This window comes from Carcharhinus amblyrhynchos, chromosome 10 (genome assembly GCF_965287045.1).
Source record: "Carcharhinus amblyrhynchos chromosome 10, sCarAmb.v2.hapA, whole genome shotgun sequence".
Classification (NCBI taxonomy): domain Eukaryota; kingdom Metazoa; phylum Chordata; class Chondrichthyes; order Carcharhiniformes; family Carcharhinidae; genus Carcharhinus; species Carcharhinus amblyrhynchos.
The window spans coordinates 64159268-64182538 of record NC_137333.1 but is presented as its reverse complement, the minus strand read 5'-3'; the positions used below and the strand labels follow the sequence as shown (position 1 = coordinate 64182538).

Genomic DNA, 23271 nt, shown 5'->3' with positions numbered 1-23271 from the left:
TCTTATGAGGAGAGGTAGGTTGGGCCTATACTCACTGGAGTTAGAAGAACGAGGGGCGACCTTATTGACATAAATAGGATTGTCAGGGGGGCTTGGCAGGGTAGAAGATGAGACGTTGTTTCTCCTTGTGAAAGAGTTCCGGTTCAGAGGGCATAATCTCATAGTAAGGGGTCACCAATTTAAGACAAAGATGAGGAGGAATCCTTCTCTCAGACGGTAATGAATCTGTGGAATTTTTTTTATCGCAGAGGGTTGTAGAGGCTGTGTTGTTAAGTGTATTTGTTGCTGAGGTCTTTCTCTCGAGGCTATGTATTGCTAAATTTTAAGCTCATATAAAGACTCATTAAATGCAGTGTACTGATTTTAAGATGTGACTTTATTTAACCAAACAATTGAATGGGAGAATGATACAAAGTAGCCCAACAATTCAGATAGGGGATGCAGGCCACCTGATATCACTCTGCTATACAAAGCCCTTGCAAGAACAATTATACAGTTACAAAATAATTTCTCCCACCTTTCCAGTGGACATAACTCAGTAATATAAATCAGTCAGTAATCATCCCGTCATTAACAATAACCAAGAACAATACATATCTTGACCTCATGGGATTTCATTTGTTATTGATTATGGATGTTACCTCCCTTCCGTTGCCTCACGGCACGGGATGCTGGACAGTGAAATGGGAGGATGATTCCCACTGAATTGAACCCACGTGACACTTGTCTGCCCCGAGAAGTCCCTTATCTCTGCCTTCCACCTGTGTTATCAGCTCGGAGCTGTATAGCTCTATTCACCAAATTGGCATTGGTAGCCATCTTGTTCCTGACCACTGCTGATAACATAACTGCATTCAGTGAAACCATTGTCCCTGGGAATGCAGGCACTGTCTATGCTTCCCCATCAAGCCCTGCTGTATCTTGTCATTGACAGAAGATTCACGGATCCTAAAAGCAAACTACATTAATGTCATAAATTCAAAATACGTGTTTTTTAAATGAAAAGTACTTGTTAGTCATATAAGGCTGTCTTGTATAGCAACAGCCCTTGTAAGCATTCCCATTGGCCAAGATTATTCACTCCTAAGTCAGTATTGTGTTAAACCTAAAGGAATCAAGAGTTATGTGGATAAGGTGGAAAAGTAGTTGAAGATTACCATATCAGATCAACCATAATCTCATTAAATGGCGGAGCAGATGTGAATGGTTTACTTCTGCTCCTACTTCTTATGATCTTTTCTTCAACTTCTTAAATGACTTCAATTTCCTGAATGGTATATGATCTTAACTGTTTCTCCTTTAGTTATTTCATTGACAGCTGTTTATAGTATGAAACTGTTCTAAAATGATCTATTTTCCTACAAGAATGGTGCTCTGTATTTTTGGGAGGGCATTCTTTGCGCTGATGCAGCCTTTTTTGCCACAGAGAGAACACTAGATAATGGTGGCTACTGCACCCTCTTCTATTTTCTCTGTTTGGGGCTCTGTGCAGTGCATCCCACTCCTCCATATTTTGGTCCTTAAGAGGCTTCCAGTTATTGCAGGTAGAAATAGTGTGTGACTGTAGACAAAGAATCATGCAGATCTTAACCCTGTTTCCTGTCAGTAGTTATGATGCTTTGCTAGTATGCCTTTAATAATCTTCAATAATCTTCCATTTCTCAGCTCAGGTCTCCTGTTAGGAAGCCGGAGACAGATATGGACAATCAGTACAACGAGAATGATCATAAAACAAGTACAGGGATCTTAAAGCAAAGATTCAATTATCTCCAAAGTTTGGGAGGCTAGTGTGAATGTCACAATGTCTGTGTTATCTGCTTCATGCTGTACAATATCACAATGCAAAGGGTTCAGCTTCAAAGCTATAACAGGAGGAAGATCGAGAGCAGCAATAACAGCGAATGAACAAGGAAGTGGAAGTTCCAAATTCTAGCTTGCACTTGTTCAAGTCAGTAGTTAAATTCTAATTTTGTGAAAATGGCAAATCCTTGTTGAAGGCTCACCTACACCAGCTCAGCAGAAAGTGTACAATAGCATATTTGAATGTTACTGGAAAATTAAATACACGGATTGTGAACACTTGGTTGCAAGTGATATAAAATCCAGCAAGGTAGAAGCTATAGCTCACCATATAAGGGAAAACTGTGATAACAGCATAAAAGGGAACTAACTGGCTCCAATACTGAACAGAATTGTCTAGACTGCACTGTTCCCTTAGGCACTGAAAGATTGGAGACCCTGCTACAGGAAATGCACTATAAGACGGTGCTCCTATTTAGGGCTGAAGGATCCTCCCTTCAGTAAAAGGACAGGTGTGTGCTGCATAGAGGATGGTTGGCTAACTAATCAAAACAGTTACTCAACTCCTTCACACCTGGCTGCAAATGGATAGAATTTTTCCTATCATGAATAAGTCCTTTCTTTCTTCCAAACCAGGGAACTCCTCTACTACTAAGTGAGTTGCGAAGGAAGGGGGTTGGGGGTTCAGGGGACTCCAATGAGGTCAGCAGCCAAAGATGTTGCAGTAGGTTTTGAATACCATTTGGTAGGTCTTAATGAAGTTTTCATAATCTTAAGTAATTCAACAGGATGTATTTATTAACAACAAGAACAACAGTATATGCATATATACAACAAAGGGTTCATGCTAGGGGCTGTCTCCATGTTTGCTTATACAGGCAGTTCTGTCCAACACTAGGTTGATTTCTAGGTGTGGGCCATATGTTGTCTTACATACTGTGAGGGCAGTATATTACTCAGTCCCATGTTAACTCTATATGTGCCACTCATATATGATATGTGCTAATGATATAATGTTTAGCCATTGCCTCTTAATTGCCATCTCTCCAGAATGTCTCCTTTCAAATAATATAAAGCATACATTGCTGTACAGTTAAGGCATCAGGATCCAGGATAAGAGCCCATGATCCGCACAATTCTTTGCCTATGGCTAGATACTACCTCAGTGCAAAATTCTGGTCATATATGCCAATAGTTTGATAGTTCACGGTTCCATGTGATTAAAGTTCCTGTCCTGGCATTACAATTTCAATGGAGACTGATAACTTTTCAAAAGAGATTCAACCTTTTAGTCACCAGCTGAAAGAATGACGAAAAAAAAGAACAATAATTTCTTTTTGTAGGCAACTGATATTTTAAACTACGGAAGGTGTTCCTTTTATACTTATCACACACCATACGCCCCACAAAATTACAGTACTTATACCAAAAAGACCATAGTTGCTCCTAGCTTCTAATGGGTTTGCACATTACTGCTTCACCGAACAGTAACTTCAAGTGACCATGACCAGGAGCTTTCTTCAGTTTTCAGAGTTCCTTAAATTCACCACCAGTAGTAAATCCTGTTTCAATGATTCATCTCCCCCGGCCTTGCCAGGACAAATCTCTCAGAGTTCTTAGATGGTTGCATTGATGTTGCAGAGTGTTCAGTACTATTCACAGCTCCTCAGATACTGAAACAGTCTGTGTCCATATGCAGTGAGAGCTGGAGAACATTCAGGCTTGGGCTGCTAAGTAACAAGTAACATTCGCACAAAACAAGTGCCAGACAATGACATCTCCAACAAGACAGAATCTAGCCATCTTCCCTTGACATTCAATAGGTCATTACTATCGCTCAATCCCTTGCTATAAACATGCTGGGAGTTACTATTGATCAGAAACATAACTGGGCTACCTATTACTGTGATTACAAGAATCAGACAGAGGCTAGGAATTTGCAGCAAGTAACTCACCTCTGAGAATCACAGAATTCCTACAGCACAGAAGAGGCCATTCAGCCTGTTGTGTCCATCTGGCTGTCTTCAAGAGCAATTCACCTTGTGCCGCTCCCCCAAAAGACAGTACCTCCAATAGTGCAATGTACTGCATGTGCTGTACTGGTGTGTCAGCCTTGATTTTTGTGCTCTGGACTGGGACTTGAACCTGGAACCTTGTGATGCAAAGGTAGGCAACTGTGCTAGAAACTGAGCCAAAGCTGACATGGGTCTTAAGAACATAAGAACATAAGAAATAGGAGCAGGAGTAGGCCATCTAGCCCTTCGAGCCTACCCCACCATTCAATAGGATCATGGCTGATCTGTCGTGGCTCAGTTCCACTTTCCCGCCCTCTCCCCATAACCCTTAATCCCCTCTCTTATCAAGAACCCATCAACCCGCTTCTTAAAAATATTTAGCGAGGCAGCCTCCACCACTTCAACGGGCAGAGAATTCCAGAGATTCACCACCCTTTGAGTGAAGAAGTTCCTCCTCAACTCCATTCTAAACCGCCCCCCCTTTATCTTGAGGCTGTGCCCCCTAGTCCTACTGTCTTTTTTGAGCGGGAAGAGTCTCTCCACCTCTATCCTATCCATCCCATTCATCATCTTATACGTCTCAATGAGATCTCCCCTCATTCTTCTAAACTCTAACGAGTACAAGCCTAGTTTATTCAGCCTCTCCTCATAGCTCAACCCCCTCAACTCCGGTATCAGCCTAGTAAACCTCCTCTGCACTCCCTCCAAGGCCAAAATATCCTTGCGCAGGTGCGGCGCCCAAAACTGCACACAGTACTCCAGCTGCGGCCTCACCAATGCCCTATACAGCTGCAGCAAGACCTCCCTACTTTTATATTCAATCCCCCTCGCTATGAAGGCCAGCATCCCATTCGCCTTCCTGACCACCTGCTGCACCTGCAAGCTGGGTTTTTGCGACTCATGCACAAGGACCCCGAGGTCCCTCTGCACCGTCGCCTGCTGCAGTTTTACGCCACGTAAGTAATAGTCCTTCCTACCATTCTTTAGTCTTTATCTAAAGTGGAGGCAAAAAATAAGACCTTCTCTAACTTGTCCATGTTACATATGGCAGTGTTCATAAATGTTGCCCCAGAAAGTAAAGGATACAGTTAAAATGTCTCAGGTGATATATTACTTGCATCACTTTGCCATTCATGAATTCATCATTTAAATTAGTCAGTTGGAATAGTGGAAGATAAACAGTAAAACCAGAGCAAAGGAGACAAAGCATGAAACAGTAGGAGAATAGAGACAGCCACAAGACATGTGAGGTACAAATTATTTCATTATTTTACAGAAAGCATGTGAGTGAGGATGCATGGTAGAGGTAGGGAGATAGCAAAGGAGGGGTACCCTGTTGAGAGGTACAGGCTGAGAGTTATGTACTGTTTAGAGAGTGGTTTGCAGAACCCTCTGAAGGAACAAAGGAAGCAACACTTTTGTGAAGGAGGAAGATAAAGATCTGTTAAGGAGAAAGAGAAATAGACTCTTGTTGCAGGGAGTGGAGAAATGTACTGGGAACACTTCCTCACAGTGGTTGCATCAGCTGCCAAGCTCCTGTGCCCTTTCCTCTCATTCCCAGCCCCCTATTCCCACCAGTTTAGGAAAGAAGGGAAAGGAATACTGTAGAAACAGTCTGACAGAAATTATTCTGGACAAAGAAATACAAATATAACAATGAAGTGTGTAAGATAGGGGATAGGGGAAGATACAAAGTAAAAGACAGAAAGAACAGGAGGTAAATGGATGGTATAAAGACAGCCAGAGGAATTAGCTGTGCTCGGGGAAATTAATAGTAGACTGGGGGTAAATATTTAAGTTTCACCCACACTCTTTCCCATATTTTCTTTAGTTATGCTTTCTACTGGGCAAAATAATCCATGCACTCTATGTTGTCCTGATTTGAGCTGGTTTGCCGCACCATTAGCTCCTAGGCCTACAGAGGGCGCGGGTTAGTCGCTGCTCTCCAGCTGTTGAAGATGAGTCTCCAGATGTTGCACCCTGACGTCAGGAGGAGGAGGAGGAGTGAGTGCACTGAAAGTTGAAGAGACTGAGAGAGAAGCTGAAAGTCTGCCGCAGCGCAGAGATGGATTAGCGAAAGTGACAATTAGCAACGGACAGAGGCTAATTGCCGAATACAGCTATCAAACATTATTCACAATATCCCAACATTTCCTTCATTCTAATCTTTGTTGCTTGATGCGACTGGGGTTGAAAAGTTTGTTGCTGCCGGCCTCAAAGTGCTATCCCAGGTAAGCTTCCTTGCTTTTGCATGGAATTAGATTCATACAAGTGTGGGTCCTTTCGCAATCTGAGTGCTAAGAATTGGACTGTTTTTAATAGATACGGAGACGTTACTTTAACAAATGTATGTTGCGTTAAATCGGCAGCTGTCGGTATAATCTATTCCTCTCTAGTTACTTCAGAACATGCAGGCTTATTTTATTTGAAATCCTGAATGGAGAAAGTGTTTGGCGTCCATTACCATTGTAATTATCGTTTTAAAACAGCGTCCAAAGTTTGTTACTTTAGTTTACAATTATTCTCAGAAAAAATACGTTTAACCCTCTAAATATCCTAATATTCTATGTTAATCTCATCCTTAAGATATGCAAAAATATGTTGTGGTTCTATGGAATGCATCATTTTATGCAGAATCCAGTGCATGTTTGATACTTACATTTTAATTGATGCATATTCTAAATAAATCTTAAATTACTCAAAGGGTAAAATTAAACATGTGCTCTTTGCAAGGACAATGATTATTTTAAACAAGCTTTGATTAAATTAGATAATTTTCATTTGTGTCAACATGATTTGACTTCAAGTTTGAAAGCCATTAGCATGTAGACTTAGAAGAAACCGCCAGAAACACCCACCTGAGCTTGGAATATGCCGCTACCTGAACATTAAATAAATTAATGCCTTGGGGATAGAGACACATTAGACTGCTAAAGAAGCAGAGGCATTGCCATTATTCCACCTGATACAACAAAAAAATCCATCTGACCAAATTTTTCCTCCAAGTCTGAAACAGAAGTTTGCAGACCAAGAAGACAGTTGTCAAGCTATTAAATAAGAGAATGGTACATTAAAACATAAAAATATATCGAAGTTTGATTAGACCAATTGATTAGTGATTGAATTGTATCATGTTCATGTGATAGCATCAAAAACAAAGTTCACATTTTTTACAAAGCATTTTTAATTTTTATCTGAATATGAAATGAGGCCAATTGCATGTTTACAAGCCATTATATGCATTTCAATTTATGAATGGTAACTTTTTCTCAGTTACCCACTTTCTAAGTGTTTTCACCATTCACTTTTCTTCGATTTTAAATTATATTGTTACAATAGCACTTTTAAAATTGAGCTAAAATTTAACTGGTATAAATTGTCAGGATGAGAATTTTATTTTTTAGCCTTATTTCAGCCATGTCACTTTTGAGAGGTGCCAATCAGAAACAAGGTTCTTCCTATTCAGTTGGGATTTGGGGAGGAAAAAAAAATCACAGGGTAGTTTCTTTCACATATGACTCTCATTGGTTGTTTGAGAGTAACTTAGAGGAAGTCTGAGAACAAGTCTAACTTATAGTTGATGCATGATTTGAAGCAATTAAAAGTAGGGCAAAAAATTGGAATAAAGACAATTACCTTTCTTTAAAAAGTTGTGTTCTGAATATAAGGATACAACATAAGAACATAAGAAATAGGAGCAGGAGTAGGCCATCTAGCCCTTCGAGCCTGCTCCGCCATTCAATAAGGTCATGGCTGATCTGAAGTGAACCACTTCAGATACAACTAAAGACAACTAAATTCAATTATTTGGGCCTTTATTGCTGAAGTTTCAGATTTGAAGAAGCAAAACTTTTGGAAGTCTTGGAATGTTTAGAAGTAGAGAAACTAGAGAAGAAAATCTGAGACATGATGTTCACTACAAAACATAAATCAAGACAAAACATTTGTGAATTATTGTTAAACAGTATACCAGTTGTACTCCCCCTGCCCCCTCACCCTTAATAAGTACCAAGTTACTATGTCTTTATTTTGAGATGCAGCACCCAAGTGTAATCAGCTCCAGAAGGGTAATAGAAAGCAGAAAAAAACCTTTCTATGACCAATTTAAATTCTCACAATAACTTGTATTAAATCTGAATTTATGGATGATATTACAAATGTTATTATTAAAGTTACTTACTTTACACCTGCATTTATTACAACCCACGCCAGGATTTTCAGCATTTCAAATCTTTTTCTTGGATCCATATTAAAACTGAATGCAAGTTCCTTATAGGTTCCTCTAATGTTTTAAAACTCTAATTAGATATCCTAAAAAGATTGCATTTCAGAACTGCACACCAAAGTGATTTTTAGTTTCAGTTTCTGAAAATGTTACTTTAACAAAAGTGACAACTACATAATTATGAAAGGACAGAGAAAAAAAACATGGCTCATTACTCTTTGCTTTAAATTTAACACACCTTGAGTTGTATAAGTCTAAATTAAGAAATCTTCACATCCTTATTTCATTCATTCTCCTTCATAGAAGCAACTGGAGTAAGTGAAGTATGATTTATAGAAGGAGTAGATCAGTTTCCAACAAAGAAATAGTCTGAACTTTCTAAGCAGAGTAATCAAAATACTTCAAAACCACAGCAATAAAGTTGCAAAACTCTCAACACATCTGCCCGTAGGCATCTTTAGGACTGTATTTTGAAGACTAGGAGGAGGTACTGTACATATTCTGTGTGCTTTAAAAATGAAAATAGCCTTTTTCTTGCCCTTTTTTTGCCAATACAATTTCCAATTGATTCCCAGTTGATCATCCATCCCACTGAGCTGTGAGGGTGGAATAATCAGGATCACTGGCATTTCTGTAATATCTTCAATGTCACCTCAATATAAGCATTTACCTGAGACTGACTTTGGGAGAGAAATCTGAGAAAAAACAAACTTTCAAGTATATCCCGAAGGTAGACCCATTCAGCTAAGCAAATGACTGCATACTGATTTATATGCAGTTGAAACTAAAGCTTCAAATTGTGATCTGCTGATTCGGGGGTGCCTGAGCAGCCTGAAAGGTTGAGGACAGAAAATAAATTTCTATATGGGAAAAGGGAATTTTAGACATTGCTGTCCCTTTTTACTGGTTAGAGCCAATTGAGTTTTCATATTTAGTTGTTAAGAGAGTTTTCAGAGAAATAGGGCAAGTCACAGAATATGTAAACTCTAAAACAATATCAAATCTTGGCATCTTATGTAAGTAAAATTGAAAGAGATTATTTTCAGTCAAAATAAATCTGTGACAGAATTGCAAAATGTGTTCCCCAAAACATTGATAATAATCCCAGAATTCCAATTTGTTTGCTCAATCCACAAGCGAGTGGCGATGTTCATCATTTGTTAAATATTTTTATTATTCTCTTATTCTGTGGGTGACAAGTCACAGTCACAAATTAACACATTTTTCATAAGGTTTTAGGCATTATTGTATTCAATTAGTCAAAAAGTAGGAAATTATCTTTCATTAGAAACAAAGCTGTGACATTTTTAATAGAATCGTTGTCACATGACTTGAACATTGCCTTCAATTTGGCCACACATTGCACCTCCTGGAGTTTGGCACTTGACAACGCATCTTTCCTCATTAATGTAAAATTATTCCTGTTGCTTTGTAGATCTATTCCTGTAGTTTATTTGGACAGTCTATAATGAAAGATTCCTTCAGGTTATTTTTTGTAGTTTCTCACAAGCAAGATCCCTGCTTATGAGATGGGCAATAAGTGCAAGCTGGCCAGCATTTATTGCCCATCACTTGTTGCCCTTGAGAAGGTAATGGTGAGCCACCTTCTTGAATCATTGCAGTCCATGTGTTGTTGTCAACAGATCATTAGGGAGGATTTTGATCCAGTGACTGTGAAGGAACGGAAATATATTTCCAAGTTAGGATGGTGAGTGGCTTGGAGAGAAACTTGCAGGTGGTGGTGTTCCCATGTATCTGCTGCCCTTGTCCTTCTAGGTGAAAGTAGTCATGTCTTTGAAAGGTACTGTCTGAGGATCTTTGGTGAATTGCTGCAGTGCATCTTGTAAATCGTGCACACTGCTGCAACTGAGCATCAGTGGTAGAGGGAGTGGATGTCTGTAGATGTGGTGCCAATCAGGCAGTTGAATTTTGCCAGTACTGTTTCTTAACTTTGTCAATGAAATGGAACTATTTTTACTTCAGTCACAAAGATACCCTCAAAATTCACTGCCCTCTGGAGAGTCACCATTTTGATCACTTGCCTGTACTAAATTAACAGATCTCAGCCGTTAGCAGCATAATGGCTCACTTCAGTGTTTCCAGGTTAGAATGGGAAAATAGTATCCTTGATCAGCAAACCTTTTGGAGGAAATCATGTGTGCGTACAACAGGTGAGAACAGGTTTGAAGTCTGCTGCATTATATTGCATTATATGGCTACTATTCACAGTCAAGGCTCATTAATAAATCATCAGAACTTGGTGGACTGTCAGAGGGTGGCAATTATCCATGGTATCCATAAGAACATAAGAAATAGGAGCAGGAGTAGGCCATCTAACCCTTCGAGCTTGCCCCGCCATTCAATAAGATCATGGCTGATCTGAAGTGGATCAGTTCCACTTTCCCGCTTTCTCCCCATAACCCTTAATTCCTTTGTCTGTCAAAAACCTATCAACCCGTGACTTAAATATATTTAGTGCGGTAGCCTCCACCACTTCAATGGGCAGAGAATTCCAGAGATTCACCACCCTTTGAGTGAAGAAGTTCCTCCTCAACTCCATTCTAAACTGCCCCCCCCCCTTATCTTGAGGCTGTGCCCTCTAGTCCTGCTGTCCTTTCTGAGTGGGAAGAATCTCTCTACCTCTACCCTATCCATCCCTTTCATTATCTTATTGTAAAAGGATAGATTTGTATCCTTGTAAAAGGATAGATTTGGCTGCATCTTCAGACGATTGAAATTCACTTGGATCAAGTTTTCAGCCAAACAGAGCCTAGGTTTGATATGGAAGCAAGTAAAAGATTAAGTGTACTCAAAGCTTTTATTATTTCTAAAAGACCAAAATTATATTATACTACCCAGGAAAAGATATAAATAAATGTAAAATATATAAGAACAAGACATTTTACTTTATAAAAATGTTCTTTTTTATGTATAAAGTCTCCCTCTCTGTGGAAAAAAAAAGATTTAGGCAGAGGATATAGGACAACTGTTTGAAAATAACAACATTAAAGAGAAATGGGAAAAGGAGGGGATGATGGGATTAAATAAATATCATGCTGAGTTTTGGGGGATAAGGAGCATCCTATATTAGTAAAGTTCCATGCCATAAATGGCTATCGGAATTTTTCCTGATTTCTCTTTATTTCACCAAGATTTTAATCATTGGCTGCCAAAGTTACAGCTGGCAATTGATCAAACTGTTACTTTAATTTTACCCTTCTGACTCTAAGTAATAATGGAGAAATAATGGGGAGAAAACAAAATAATCATGGATAGAATAAATTATATTCAAGAAATTATTTTACAAGTAATCCAAATAATTAGTTAATATGGTAAACAATATCAAGAACACAAACTTTGGAGTTTTTATTTGGTTTTATAAAGTTCTTTTCAGGAGAAAGAGGGCATTCTGCCTACTAGAACGTACTACTTACATTGTTCATCCTTCCAAAGTTCCTTTATTACAGCACCTTATTCATCCTTAAATGATTCAAGAGCTTGATCCAGAAATCTGTTGGAAATATTAAGCATTCTATTTTATAAACTGAAAATATTGTACAATAACGTTCTGAGAAATCCAAATAATTTTTAAAATCCTAATAAAAGTCAGAAATAATTCTTTACATTAGTTATTCAAAAATAATTATTTCAAAGTGACAAATATTTCAGCTTCTTATCATAATTAGGGTGGAATAGCCCTATGAGCATTTTTCTGTGGTTTTGGAAATGGCTAAATTCTTTTGACTTGAACTCTAATTCAGATACTAATAATCTTTTCAGTATGATATTCATGTAAATGGTTATTGTAGTTTTTTTATGTTATCAATTATAATGATGACTTAATATTGATCTTGTTCATAGGCATTCTCTGTGTGGAGTAAACATTTGATCTAATTAATTATTGTGTAAAGATACTCTAAGCCTTTGCCTTTCAGTTTGTGGTGTCTTATAATTTATTTCCAGAGGCAACAAGTCTGTGATTGAATAGAAAAAGACATGCCCCTGCAAATAGTTTGAACAACCATAACCAACTCTCAGTTTGCAAAACCATCAATCTCCTCATCTTCAAACAGTCGTACACATTCCAGACTTGCAAGAAAGCACCTTTGTACATAAATTTGCAGGCTGGAAAATGATGAAAGTCTAGGGGGTGTATGCACTGAGTCTGATAATTAGGGTGAGGCTTGCATTAGAGCAATTTGGCCAAATCCATACTTCCTATGACATATTTAAAGCACTGAGGGCTTTTTTTTGAGACAACTGTCCCGTTTGGAATTTGTGGTTCATTTCAAGAAGAAATCTAACAATTAATTTTGCACACTTAAAAGAGGAGAATAATCTTTGAATACTTACTCATGTCTGTAATTAATAATAATCACAAATAACACAGACAAACCAATTTCTTTCATGTGTGATGGTGCTTCATGCATTTCCTCAATTATTAACTTCAAAAGACAGACGTACAAAGAATTTGTTATACTATACACATGTGGTTCAAAAAATATATTGCAGGTAAAATTTATGAGCAATATTGTCAAAATTAATACTGTTGGTTTTGTAAAACAACTGTAAAAGGAATTGAATAGCAGATAAATATTCAAATATTTTACATTTCAAATGAGCAAAAATCAAATATTTTTGTATAGAAACTTGGACATGCTTATTAAATTTCTTTCTTAAAAAAATCAAACTGACAATATCCAGGTACCCGTTTGTTGAATCTTGTCAACTTTGCTGCACCACATTAAAGAAATGCCTTTTAATTACAGCTCCCAACCTTGGCAGAGCATACAGCTTTTTCTATGTAGCTTCAAGGTTCTCCAGACATCAAACGATTTTAGGTTTTTTCCTTTAGGGCTAAAAAAATCTTAGTTCTATACAAAAGTTTTAGGTTTCACAGACACTGGAAAAACTACTGATTTCAATGCTGGTGCTTAAAACATAGTTTACTAGATAATTTAGAAGTTCAGTGTCAAAAGAAATTTTGAAGAGAATTTTGGTTTTTTTTAAAAGCATATTGTGCCCTGGAGCTCACACAGATACATTTACACTTTCATGTTTTATGGACTGGAAATTGGCAGTTTATTCAGTGCAACAGGAGTCAGAGAAGCAATGGCTTCATAAGACAGAGTAGCATGACAGGTAGGGAAGAAAGTACAACTGCAATATATTAACAAAAATGTAATAGTAACACTGAAGTTAACTACCACAACTTGGTTAGCATTGGGATAAAACTCTATGGACATGGAATAAGAACATAAGAAATAGGAGCAGGAGTAGGCCATCCAGCCCTTCGAGCCTGCCCCGCCATTCAATAAGATCATGGCTGATCTGTCGCTGCTCAGTTCCACTTTCCCGCCCTCTCCCCATAACCCTTAATCCCCTCTCCTATCAAAAACCCATCAACCCGCGTCTTAAAAATATTTAGCGAGGCAGCCTCCACCACTTCAACGGGCAGAGAATTCCAGAGATTCACCACCCTTTGAGTGAAGAAGTTCCTCCTCAACTCCGTTCTAAACCGCCCCCCTTTTATCTTGAGGCTGTGCCCCCTAGTCCTATTGTCTTTTTTGAGCGGGAAGAGTCTTTCCACCTCTATCCTATCCATCCCATTCATCATCTTATACGTTTCAATGAGATCTCCTCTCATTCTTCTAAACTCTAACGAGTACAAGCCCAGTTTATTCAGCCTCTCCTCATAGCTCAACCCTTTCAACTCCTGTATCAGCCTAGTAAACCTCCTCTGCACTCCCTCCAAGGCCAAAATATCTTTGTGCAGGTGCGGCGCCCAAAAATGCACACAGTACTCCAGTTGCGGCCTCACCAATGCCCTATACAGCTGCAGCAAGACCTCCCTACTTTTATATTCAATCCCCTTCGCTATGAAGGCCAGCATCCCATTAGCCTTCCTGACCACCTGCTGCACCTGCAAGCTGGGTTTTTGCGACTCATGCACAAGGACCCCGAGGTCCCTCTGCACCGTCGCCTGCTGCAGTTTTTCGCCTCGTAAGTAATAGTCCTTCCTACCATTTTTCCTACCAAAGTGGACCACCTCACACTTGCCAAAGAATCAAAGAATATTACAGTGCAGAAGAGGTTTTCGACCCATTATCCCTCTTTCAAATCTTTAGAAGAGCAGTCCGTTTAGTCCTGCATCCTACTTTCCGCCCCCATAACCTTGGGGAGATGATGGAGGTCATCAGATCTCAGCAGATCTGACAGCATCTGCGGACAGAGAATAGAGCCAATGTTTTGAGTCTGGATGACACTTCATCAGAGCTCAAATCATCCAGGACAAAGCAGCCTGCTTGATTGGCACTCATTCCACCAACTTAAATGTTCACTCCCTCCATCACCGACACACAGTAGCAACAGCGTGTACCAAATAAAAGATACACTGCAGAAATTTGTTATCTTTCCTGTGTCAACACCTTCTAACCCTATGATCTCTAGAAGAACAAGGGCAGCAGATGCTTGGGAATGAAATCATCTGCAAGTTCCCCTCCAAGCTACATACCATGCTGTCTTGATTCTTCCACTTCTGCTGAGTCAAAATCCTGGAACTCCCTAACCACACTGAGTGTACACCACAGACATCAGTAACTCAAAAGGGCAACTCACCTCCTTCTCAGGGATAGATAACATATGCTGGCCTAGCTATTGATTCCCACATCACATTAAAAAATAATAAAACAATTTACTCACACTATCAATTATTTTAAATCTTTGTTTATCGATCCATTTGCCACAATTTCTCATTAATTGCTTTATTGAAAACACCACCATTATTTTTTCATTAACCTTCTCTGCATCTAAGGAGAACAACGTTAGCTTCTTGAAATCACTCATCATTGGCATCATTCTGGCAAATCCTCTAGGCACCCTTTCAAAGGCCTGAAATCCTTTCCAAGGTATGGCAACCAAAGTTCCCCCAATACTTCTGCTGCAACCTAAAAACATAATCATAAAGTTGTAAATTTAACATGGCTTCCTTTGTTTTGTACTCAATGTCCTTATTAACAAAGTCAAGTTTCCCATATGTTTTCTTAACCATCATACTGACTTGATCTGCTGCCTGCAAAGGTTTGTGAATATGTACTTCCAGATCCCTCTGCTTTTGCAGCCCCTTTAATACTACTTAAGCTATATTGTCAATCCATGTTGTTTCTTCCAAAGTGCATTACTTCACACAGCTCTCATGTATTCTTCCATTTCATCAGTGTGTGTATCTCCCCCGATGCCTGCTATTATCCTGCTTACTATTTACCCCATTTACTTTGTTACTAAATTTTATACTTTTTGCAAAACTAAAAATTGAACTGCCTAAAGTCCAGGTCATTTAGACATAATAAGAAAAGTAATGGTCTTGATATAAACCTGTGGATGACCCTACTTTGAAAAATCGTGAATGTAGCCCAATCCATCACGCAAACCAGCCTCCCATCCATTGACTCTGTCTACACTTCCCGTTGCCTCGGAAAAGCAGCCAGCATAGTTAAGGGCCCACTCACGCAGGACATATTCTCGTCCACCTTCTTCTGTAGGGAAAAAGATACAACGTACCAAGAACAACCAATCTCCCACCCTGCCAAGAGTACTTCATTTTGGCAGGTAATCACCATTGCTGGCTGGAGTGAGGGGGGTGGGTTGGGGCTGTGCATCAGGGCGCCCTGGGATGGGGGGGGTGCGGGGTCAGGGCTAGCCAGAGAATTGCTGTGGAGGCCATGATCAGGCTATGGTGGTGGTGGGGGTGGGGTGGTGGGCGGATGGCTGGACGAGCAGCACTGCAGGGGTCCCAGGCTGGCCAGCAACCGGGCTGGGAAGCAATCGGGGAGTCTGACAGTTTGGGGCCACTGCGCATGCGCAGAATTCCAGAACTTTCAGCCTTCGGCACGAATAGACCCCACCCCCCCAGGGTTTTTAATGAGATTCATGACTGAGACCTCTGCAGTGCACAGAGTGCAGAGATTCAGGTGAGAAGCCAAACTGACGAAACAATCGAGATTTAGGACAGTTTTCCCGCCAATTCAGCACTTTTGGGAGAATCGCCCCATTGTTTCATGTGGTTTCTAGAGTCAGGAATCAAAGTCTAATGAGAACTACACGGAGTTCAGTGGACTGAAAACTGCTGTTGTAGAACAACATTTTTCAATGGTGTTGACTGCAGATGTTGAGATGTGCACACAGTAATAAATCAGTCTTGTAGGTGATGGCATAGAATTCCAAACAGAAGCAGTGTAGATTGGTCCAGGTGTTCAACTTGAACAGAGCTCCTTTTCTGTGAGGCTGCCAGCTAGATAATAAACAGCAGGTTAAACGTTTCAGCCCAGAAGACAATATTACTTGGTCAACAAGCCAGAGACTTGTGTCATATGGTTTTCTCTCTCCATGATGTCTTCAACCAAATGTTTATCCAATATTTGGAAATTGGCTTTGTGTTCCATGGGAATAAAGTATTAGCGATTACAAGTTAAGAGGAATGTTTGAGGGGCTTTAGTAGATGTTCCATCTCAATTAGTCAGCTTGGGTTATCAAATACAAAGGGCCTTCACTGCAATTCTATTTGAATTTTGGCTGTGCAGTCCTCAGATGATCATTAGTATCTCCCCAGTAATAACGAGATGCAAGATTTCCATAACCGCAAAGTGGTTTCTTTTGTTCTGGAGTCACAGACAGACAGTTTCAGCCATTTAAAGTATAAAAGTTCAGTATAAAAATTTTAGAAATAGCCACGAGAATATACTTATTATTAAAAATTACAGCATGAGGTCTTCACCCCTCACAGTAGAATTATTTGAGACCTGGTTTTGACTCCTGGCCTGGGTCACTGTCTGTGTGGAGTTTGCACATTCTCCCTGTGTCTGGGTGGGTTTCCTCCAGGTGCTCCAGTTTCCTCCCACAGTCTGAAAGATGTGCTGGTTAGCTGCATTGACCTGAAAAGGCGCCAAAGTGTGGCGACTAAGGGAATTTCACTGTAACTTCATTGCAGTTTTAATGTAAGCCTGTGACTAATAAATAAACTTTAAAACTTTATTTAGAACATTCTGCAGCTGTTTCTAACAAGGTTCAGAAATTCCCCTTACAGAAGAAGGATAGCCATGTTGAGGGCAGTTCTTTGCTCAGTAAATCAAAACTGACCATACAACTTTGCTTTCTGCCCAAAAGCCTGTATTTTCTGTGTTTGAAATCAGTAATAGAAAGATCATTACATTATTATTTCCATCTGGTACTGATCAAATTTTGATAGGAAAGTAATAAAGCAGAATAATTATTGAGGATTAAACTTTAAATCTCATTTGAATTAATGTTGTATATTCCAGCACATTAAGTAGCTTCAACTGCAAAACCACAAGTTGAAGTATGGTCATATTTCAAATACGTAATAACTAACCATTGAAGTATTTTTCTTTCTGCTGACTGAACATAAGCTGAAAATTGGCACTATTTAATAGATCTCACTGAAACTATCCCTAAAAGCCACGGTCTGGAGGCCTGAGCCACTTTCGGATCATTTAAACTTTACATGTGGCCTGCTGTCACCAAATGGCATTTCCAAATAAAGCTGCTGTAGAAAGCTGGCAGGCTTCTGTATGAAGCCAAATGCCTGGTGGGGCTTGTTTGCGAGGGGTCCAATCCTGGGAGAAGTGAGAACATGCATGACAACAGGATAGAAGATGTTTCTAGGGAGCAGGAGAGACATGAGCTTTATCTGTAAGAAAGAAAAACTTACTCCTCTTCAGTGGTCCCCAACAATCCCTTTAAGGGCTGGTAGATCACTCAACATGTGGGTATGCCGGCGTTGGACTGGCGTAAACACAGTAAAAAGTCTGACAACACCAGGTTTTAGTCCAACCGATTTATTTGATAATAGACTCTGATAATAGGTCTGAGGCCAGAACTCTCCATTCACCTGACGAAGGGACTAACCCTGAAAGCTTGTGAGTCTATTATCAAATAAATCGGTTGGACTAAAACCTGGTGTTGTCAGACTTTTTACTGAGATCACTCAACACCAGACAATACTGGAATCAGCATGCACTTTACACATTCTGCCCATTTTCTCCATAAAAATTACTGCCAGCTTTGGACCCTCGTTCACATACTTAGAGAACCTTCTGCCTGTGTTAAGTATGGATGCCCATTTTAAAGTGTGCCTAATAATTGAGTCAAGCAGACAAATGGTCATCAAGAATCTTTGCCAGATTTTCTTACAAATTCACCCTTAGTAACAGGAGACCACCCCCTTAGGCTGGATAGAATTGTGATCATTTAGTAACTCTTCACATGTACACTTAGACCAGGTATATTCAGTGTATAGTTTGAAGGTCAATGGTGCTCTATAATGTTGTGCTGGGGCTTTTTATTAGAACAAAGAAAAATACAGCACAGGAATAGGCCGGGGTGCCCTAACTAAACTAAAAAAAAACTTCTGTCGTTACTTGGTCCATATCTCTCTATTTCCTCCCTATTCTTGTACCCATCCAGATGCCTCTTAAATGTTGCTAATGTGCCTGCCTCCACCACTTCCTCTGGCAGTGCATTCCAGGCACCCACCACTTTATGCGTGGAAAAATGTCCCCCGCACATCTCCCTTAAATTTTCCCCTCTCACCTTGAACATGTGCCCCCCTTTAATTGACACTTCCAGCTTCAGAAAAAGTCTCTGACTCCACCCTGTCTGTGCCTCTCACAATTTTGTAGACCTCTATAAGATCTCCTTTCAGCCTTTGTCTTTCCAGTGAAGACAATCCTAGTTTATTCAACCTCTCCTCATAGTCAACACTCTCAAGACCAGACAACACCTTGATGAACCTTCTCTGCACTCTCTCCAAAGCTAGGTATTGCACCTAGTATATCCCCTTTTTACTTCTATTAATCTTGCTGCTAATCTCAATGATGATGCTGAATCTTCTCCAAAATTGCCATCAAATTTCCTGCCAACCTCCTCCTGTCCTACCCTCCTGATCTTATTGCAATCAGTTGAGCACCTGAAAACCCTGCGAAAAATGTTAGAGGCCATTTCAAGAGCCATTACAGTGACCAATTAATTGATTTTAAAATTATTTTTATGTTGCTTGAAGGTAGGAAAGCTAACAAAATTCTGGGCAAACTCCTTACCCCTTAAATGCTGTCATACAAGCTTTACTCTTAACCTACACAAGCAAACAGATCCTCAGTTCAACATCTTATCTGAGGGACAGTATCTTCAATAATGCAGCCCTCTCACAATTTTGCACTGGATCATCAACTTTGATTACACACATGTATTAAAAAGAGACCAGAGCCTTCTGAATTAGAAAGAGAATTACCATGAACTGCCTAAACAGACTCACAGAAGCAGATAGTGGAATGGTGGGCACTGCCTTTACTACCAGTTTGGAGGAAAGGCGTGTAGATGTTTTTAAAATAAATGGGTCATGCCAGCATACACCAAGAACAGCTGGACAGCACTGAAATCACCAAGCTCCCATTCACAGTTTCTACAGTAAGTGAGGTCCAATCACAGAAAATAATTTGTTGTCTGAGTGGCCTTTACCTTGAAATATGATCATTGACCGTACCTCAGCTTCTTCAAGGACCCAAAGTTGCCATCTGCCATGATTGTCCTCTCAACTAGAGAAACTGCAAGGACATTAAGGGCAGTCAGCAAACTGGCTGCTGGCTCTTCAACTTCTGATCCTATATTTCCCAATACAACATCAATAAATCATATGTTATCCACTGGGTGTGCCAAATTTAATCTTTGCTTTGGGAAATTCTGAGACTATGAAACACTAAATAAATGTCAGTTTTTCTTTCTTTATGTGCTCTATGGAATTGTAGTAATGATTTGGCACTTGTAGTTTCTCAGAGTAAATTCTGCATCTCACATTGGGTATTGTGGTTGTGGAAATCTGCAAAGATTGACTGTAATGATCTCTAATTATGGATTTTTTTTATTTGTTCATGGAGTGTGGGCCTCACTGGCTGAATCAGCATTTATTTCCCATCCCTGAGGCTAATTAAAAGTCAACCATATTGAGTTCAGAGATGAACAAAAGTACAACTTTAGGAAAAAATAATTTTGGATGGCAAAGTGAACACTAAGGAAGCCAATAGGAACACTTAAAACAGTAAGTCATTGAAGAAAATTTGAAGACCAAACTAGCACCATAATTCTCTACTTGTAAAATAGTTTTTAGATAGTATATGATGTACACACGAGTTGGAATGGAGCTCAGATTTAATGATGATACTAGAATGCACAACATTGCAAAGCAGTCACATTTAAATCATAACACAAAGCAATAATTCATGTGACAATCCATGGATAAAAATACCACTGCTAACAAATGACCTATTATGCTAAAATAATAAGTTCATAATCAAATTTAAATAGTGTTCATATTGGTGTCAAATTTACAGATAAACCACAAATAGCATAAAAATGATAAATGAGACAACGCAAAAATAATATTTACTGCTGAGTCTCTTAGTGTTATTCACAATAAGGTGTATAGTGCTTTCTGAATGTTACCTCTATGTGATCTCTTTGTAGAGTTGCGTCCTCTTCACAATTCTTTGTTTTATGTTGTTTTCTGGTTGTATCATATTGGTGTTTTGCTTCATGGGAGCAATTTCCAAGTGGGAAAATGAGCGTTAACCGGGCAGTAGGGGCCTAAAAGTTGGTAGCCATACCACCATGTTAACTCTGACAATCCTCTGCCTTCTACTAGCTTTCCATCTTCCCCTCCCTTCCCGTCTCTTCCTTTTTCCCTTGACTGTGAAATTATTCACCCTGCAGTTTTCCTTGTCTTACCAATGTTTTCTATTCTCCATCACAACATTTCCTTCCTGGCACCCCTGGAGTAGTAAACTCTGGTGGTGATGAAGGCATGAATGATGGTTTCAGTAAATAGAGATATAGAAATGGATGTATTTACTAATGTCCTATATATACTATACAAATATATAAACATACTAAATATAACACAGGGAGAAAGCAAGGGAGCCATAATATAATTATTATATCAATACATAATACTATATGATAATTAAATGTAGGAGTCAAGAAGACAATGTCAACATTTGCTAGTCCACTTTGAGAGTTATGATTCCAAGGATTGTGAAAAACTGTGGAACACAGATAGACAGTCAGGATGTGCAGATAGTTGGAGATGCATATAGTTCAGAATTTGGAATGTAGTTCACAAACCATTACTGAAGCAGAATTATTGTAAAAGTAAATCAAGAAGTTACTTGAAAAAGAAGGATAATCATTAAAAAACATGAAAAAGATACAGGAAAGTGAGATAAGACAAGCTAGTTCATGCGAAGAAAAATGCCAGCAGACTTGATGGGCACAAACTTGCCTATTACTTTTCTGTGAGATTGTGTGATCCTATCACACACACATATTTCCACAAACTGGCAGGATGTGGTTTAGGTTAATAGGGGACAACCAACAGGAATTTGTTAAAGGCAAATTCTGTCTGACTAACTGATTGTTATTTTGATGAAGGCAGTTAGTTTATGCAGTAGATGCTCTATGTATGGATTTTCAAAAGGCATTTGATAAAGACCCATATTATTTAAAACTAAAGTACATGGGATTAACTGAATGATAATAAATTAGGTGCATAATCGACTAAGTGAAAGAAGAAAGAACGTGTGGTGAACAAATATTTTTCAAACTGAAATGGTTTGGTTTGATTTGATTGCTTATTGTCACATGTATTAGAATATAGTGAAAAGTATTGTTTCTTGCATGCTAGACAAAGCATACCATTCATAGAGATGGAAATGAGACAGTGCAGAATGTACTGTTACAGTCATAGCTAGCATGTAGAGAAAAATCAATCTAATGCGACATGGGTCCATTCAATAGTCTGATGGCAGCAGGGAAGAAGCCTGGAATTCCTGATAATTAACTAATAAATATATTTAAAATATATTTTTAAAAGATTTGAATTACGTACCTGCCTTCCTACGGTTTGACCGGCGACTGTTCACCAGCTCTGGGAGATGCGCATGCATTCCCAGCGCATGTGCAAATCCTGGTTCAAGGCCGGCAATGCGCGTCTCACCTCAACCTGACAGAAAAGTTGCGGGTCGCAATGGGAGAATCGTGGCTAATATTTCTTTCTTCTGTGGCCTTTGTACTGTAAATCTTTCCTTTCTCTATCCATCGCTTTGCTATCTGATGGTGAGGAGGACATTGTGAACCCTCTTTCACATTTTGAATATGTGCAAATAAATTAACCCATTGAGTTCATCCCATCTTGAGTTTGCTGTGCAGCTAATAATAGAAAATTGGATCAAATCAAAACTGAGGGAGATGGAAAATACACTACCACTTATAGAGAGGGGAACCAGCCAAAATATCTTTCTGTCTATAGATAATGAAGAAATTAGTGCTGTTTAAATTAACCACATCCTATGTGCAACAAGAGTCATCAATTTATTTGTGCAGATGAAAAACTAAGGAGAATATGTTTTTTCTGAATAGATGCAATGTAAGTTCCCTTGCAAAATGAATCCTGTCTTTTCAAGATTGGAACATATGATAATTCTTTATGCTTTATTCATCTGTCCATACAAGCAGGTGAACAATAACAAGCTCCCAATTTAGATTATATAAACTATACTGTAGGCAGATTACAAGAGCATGGGAAGAAGTGTCATGGAGACTGTCTTCCCCTTCCTTACCTCACATTTCTTGACCTTGTGCCTGGGTACATGGGATTAACTGAGCATAACAGACACAAAACAATCTGGCAGACACATACACAAGATTATGAAGGGGCTTGATCTTAATTAATGGATGCAAATTTGGACCTGCTCTCTCATAGACATGTGCTCCTCCCCACTCAATTTTCCTCAATGCATTGCAACCCAACAAACAATATCTCTAGTGTAGGATGGGGGAAAATTTAGGTGTAATCCCAGCAATTCCCAGTACCTTGATCAAATGACCTACCCACATATGAGAATCTATGTATTGAGTGTTGGCAGGTTATCCGACAGTATAAATAGGATAGCCAGGCCTGACACCTAGTGTGCACAGCTGATTTTTCTTCTTCGCTATCCAATAATGCAAAGGTACCTAATTTATCACATTTTAGGTAATTTCATGTGAAAATAGATGGAAATTTAGGCCCTAAGTAAGTATGTCCTCCTTATTCCTCCATGTGGCAAGAGATGCCTCACACCAAAACCCTATGGCCCTTCATGTCCCCATGTCAATAGATACCCC

At 39.2% G+C, this 23271-nt stretch overlaps 1 protein-coding gene across 1 annotated transcript in view; it reads left to right on the top strand.

The window, feature by feature from the left end:
• The first annotated feature begins 5854 nt into the window (after positions 1 to 5854).
• The window catches only part of edar (ectodysplasin A receptor), a 67327-nt gene continuing 49910 nt past the window's right edge, over positions 5855 to 23271 (top strand). Inside the window, exon 1 of the mRNA XM_080197906.1 lies at positions 5855 to 6046. The gene's annotated coding sequence lies outside the window, so the exon portion shown is untranslated. The remainder of the gene's footprint in view (positions 6047 to 23271) is intronic.